This window comes from Orbicella franksi, chromosome 4, assembly GCF_964199315.1.
Source record: "Orbicella franksi chromosome 4, jaOrbFran1.1, whole genome shotgun sequence".
Lineage (NCBI taxonomy): Eukaryota > Metazoa > Cnidaria > Anthozoa > Scleractinia > Merulinidae > Orbicella > Orbicella franksi.
The window spans coordinates 7,270,203-7,274,928 of NC_138148.1; positions in this window are offsets into that span (position 1 = coordinate 7,270,203).

Here is a 4,726-nt window from a genome sequence, read left to right on the forward strand (position 1 = left end):
CTATTTATGACCGTAGCTACTGTTTTGAAAACAGAGAGCAATAATAAGTGGAGCAAATTTTAGGCTGCCAAGTTGCTAATTCGAACAAATTCTCCTTGCCCCAGACATAGACCTGATACCTACCGGAACACAGGGCATTTAAATGTAAGAAAAGCCTTTAAAATGATTGTAGTTATTTGTTTGTTGGTCTTACGTTCCAACAAACGTGATTTTTTTAATGCTCCACAGTGTACTGCAAAATATTGAAGAGTCGAATACAAGACCTAAAATTGGCATGTCACGAAAGATATGTGCTGTATAAGCAGGTATAAATGTTCCGAGCTAATACCGCGCACAGAGATCGAATACTCCCCGATTTCTAAAGAGATTTGCTAAATTCTGAGGAAAACTGGGTAGGAAATGTAGAAATGATCGTTACCTTGGAATCCAGAAGGCTCTTCGAAAAGGTAACAAAGAAGTGGAATGCGTCCCTCCAGGACAGGAATCGAAAGCGATAGTAGTGGGTCAATCAGGGCTACCGTAAAAATAGTGTAACAGATTGATAGGATAGGGTTTTATCGTAAATGATATACGAGCCGTTTAAATGAAAACACAATACAGATATAATTGACACCAGCCTAATCCGGGGAAACGCGCACGGAAAGCACATGAGGAAAGAAAAGCATGCTAAGAATTATTTTGGTAGGCTTTGTTTTCAAGCGAGGAATTAAACGAAGTGTTGACGTCTTTGGTTTGTAAAATACACGAAAACCTGTGATGCTCCCTGAAGGGTCCTGTAATATTGCTTCATTCAAGACCATGCCCCACCCAGCGGATCGTTTTAACTGTCACGCCATATTTTGAATCTCTCGAATTTATCAAAAACCATCCTGGCTATAGCACTAGAAGTGAAATACTCATCCAAAATACAGCTTTTTACGAGAAAGAAGCTATTTACTCGGCCGTGTACAATTTAACTTCGTTTTCGAGGTGTTACATGGCATTAAATCAGCGAATCAGAATACAGAATTGACTCTTTTGACCAATGAGGTGTATCCAAGCTTATTTCGGTTTCCCGCGGTGGACAATCTCTTCATACACCGACAAGTACTCGTGCGTTACAAAAACTGGGTAACTAGGTATTTGCCGAGTCAGATTCAACTTACACCGTCCAACTTCTCTACGAAGTGGCCGTTGTAGAGAGGTGGCCATTACGGGGAGGTAGGAGTGTAATATGACTCCATTTTTTTTTTCCGGGGTGCAACGTTTTTATCCTTGAAAGATGCTTATTGTAGCATGTAAATACGTAGCACAATCAAAATATATCGATAAAACATTAGCCAAACAGAAACAGATATACCAAAAACGCGCGGTATGGATCAAACTTTGTGACCTTCTAGAAGAAAAAGGGATTTGTACAAACCTGTTCCTCAGACGTTGATTAACTGGGCGTTTTCAAGAGGTTATTTTGGTAAATGTGATGGGCCTCAATGGCCGTTACCGTTGTGGAGAGGTTAAAATATGAGTGAAGGTATGGACTGTCCGCCGGAACAGAAAAAATGACCTTAGCGGAGAGGTGGCCGTCAGTGAAGCTTCGACTGTAGACAATCTAACTAACTGACCGAGCGATCGATGATGAAGCATTCAGTGAATTAATTAAATGAAATTATTTAACATCAGGCGGCGGCTGTACGTGAAAACAGACGCGTAATTCTGTGAACTGTCGCTGATCGACAGCATCCCTCTATATATTTGCACTCGATTGAGATTGCCCCAACGTTTTACAGTCTTTTTGTTATTTGAATATATTTTATAAGAATATCGAGGTTAAAATTTGCGAAGTTTTAAGAATATCTTAAGAACAAGCCCGAGGCTGAGATTTTGAAAAGAATCTAATTTTGTGCGTTGAAAATTTGTAAATATAATACAATTATATGTTTCTAACTAAACCGTATAGAATCCTTCCTTTCTCTAAGCGGCAAAAATAGCCAAAAAACAACACAGTCGGTACTAGCTTTATGTTCGATGCTAACGAATTTTCTGCAAGACGTTTTGTGTTCTGAAGTCTGGTTCCAAAACGGTGTTATTTTAATTTTTTTCTGCAGTCTGGCTCCAAAATTACTTCAACGCCATCAATGTCGTGATAGGACAGATAATCTGACGGCATCCACTTTGTATTCCTTTTATTTAGACCATAGTTAGTTTAGGAGACTACGTTCAGACTGGGCCATGCCAGGAAAGCAATATTCTTATAGAAAAAGAGGGTGTGCAGGAAAACACCACTGAACTAAATTTGATTATGTTGGGTCTTGGTGTGCTTTAAAATCGTTCTATTTAGACTATTCTTACATGCAAGTTCACTAACAAAGTGGAACCACGCCTATATAAGATCAGAAGCATTATTCGTGTGTGATTACCGACCCCAAACTGCTACAGTTTCAGGTTTTTTAATGGACTAAAAGCTGCGAAATGAATAAATTACTTGAAGACTAAGGGATTGTCTCAAAAGCTGCCGATATTTTGTCAGAAGACTATCTTGAAACCTTTATAGTTGCGTAATACACTTTGCTTCCTTCGTCGACGCGTTACACCTCAAGTGAAAAGCCACGAACAAATGCTCTCACTGAATTTCCTCAGCGTTATCATTAAAATCCAGCTAGTAAAAAGAATAATCATAATATTGGTTGTCTTATAACTAGGTGCGGTTAAACTCGGGTTTTATTAAGAGTAAAATTTAAATATATTTGAATTAACAAACAAACCTCAAGGTAAATAAATATTTTGTTATCTTGGACGGAATAAAATATTAATTGATAAGCGTTGCTTTGGCAGTATTTTTGCTGTTGATACAGTTGTAGCATCATGAAAAAAAGAAGACATTTTTTCCCTATTTATCTGGGCTTAAGCGGTCCCTGTATCTTATCGTTCCTACCTATATAATATGCTATTATAACAATAGTCCTTCGAAAACTATTTCATTCATTCAAGTTCGCCCAGATGTGATAAAGTTTGCAAACTAATTTACTGAATTTCTTCGGGTAAAGTCTGTAAAATTAATCTTGTTCTGTTATATTTCCACGTGAGTCGGCAAGGAGACAACATCGCAGCGAAACACACAAAAGAACAGAGTATGGGCGAGAAAAGCTTTTGCGGAAAATATTCCTCCCCTTACAAAGTGATGCATTATTCAGACCGTTAGGTACATCGGTTACGGCTCACACGAATCAAGAAGGAAAACTGTTCTGGGTGTATTGTCCGAGAGGATTTAGCGGAGGAATTTTAGTGAATATAAACGTTAAAAATACTCACGGTTTGTTCAGAGAGAAAGGTTGAGCCGGAAAGGAAAATTCTCGAGAGCTCCTCGCTTCCCCTAGTCGTTGATTAAAATTAGGAAGTCTGTGAAAAGTTTCAATTTTAATTTAGTTCTCTTGACAAATATCGCTTTCGTAAAACAAATAAAGCGGTGTTTTAAATATAAATGTAAATACACATGGCCATTATTTCAACAGTGCGACCAATCACCGCCGTAATATTTCCATCGTAACAGCATAATTCAGAGCGATAACTCAGTGATAACAGTATTGTTTGTAGTGTCATCCCCGAAGGTTCTAGATATTCCCAGACGACGAAGCCAGAGGAAAATTTGGCGAAATGCGAATTCGCTTCTCTCGCACTATTATGGCTGCAATAAAGTCTCCCGGCTGTAGACCACACAAACTTTGTGTTGTGTTGTTCGAGGAGACAAAAGTCTTTCCGTGACTGCTTTGGATACGCGACGTGAAATTAAATTAATTAGTTCGCGGAAAAGGAAGTTTTCATAGTAACAAAAATATGACCCTGGGCTATTTAAATCAAAAACAGAAAGTCTTGGAATATATATCTTGTCTTCTGTTTATCGTTTTTTTTATTATTATTTCAGTCCCGTATATACCTTACGTGGAGATGCATGGCTTTTCTGCAATGATGAAACTAAGACTGTTTTGTCATCGGCTTAACCTTTTTGGGCCGGAAAGACAAAAATAAACCCTGATTGGGCGGATACGAAGACTAGTTGTGATTAAGTCTATGACTTTCTGATTTCGTTCTTTTCCTTTATGGAGATGATTAAACATGGCAAGAGTAGACTCCGCCAAACACTGATAAATTTAAAAGTAAAAAAAAATTAGATTCAACTTCTTACTTTACACATGTTGTCAAAATACTCAGGAGTGTTTAGAATTCTGTTCAGAATTGTCTTTTGAAATATTGTACATGCTGCGCATCAATCATACTTGGCCAAGTCAATTTTTGCAACAAGGAAAATAACTTAATGCTAATTATTCACTGCTATTAGCCTTATTTGTAGAGATATTGAATCACAAAAAAAGTAGAAAATTTTACGTTACCAAATTTTAAACGCAAAGAATAAAAATCCCCAATAAAAACTGGTTGGTCTCAAGGCTTTTCCCTCCCCAGGCCTCAGCTAAGTTTGAACATAATTTTTTTTTAACCCGAGGCTTTGGGAAAGAGACGAATAAAATCTGGTCCGTGAGTGATTTTTGCAAAGGGAAAGCTTATTTTCTGAAACTAAAATGAAAATAGAAAACAATATATATATATATATATTTTTTGCACTTTTGTCAAAGCCATGTAAAACATCTATAATTTGCGTGACTTTTTTCAACAGGGAGCTTGAAACAAAAGCACAGATAATCGGGCTTCCGTTGTAAACAAATGAGCAATCATTTTAACGACTCTGGCATTGTGA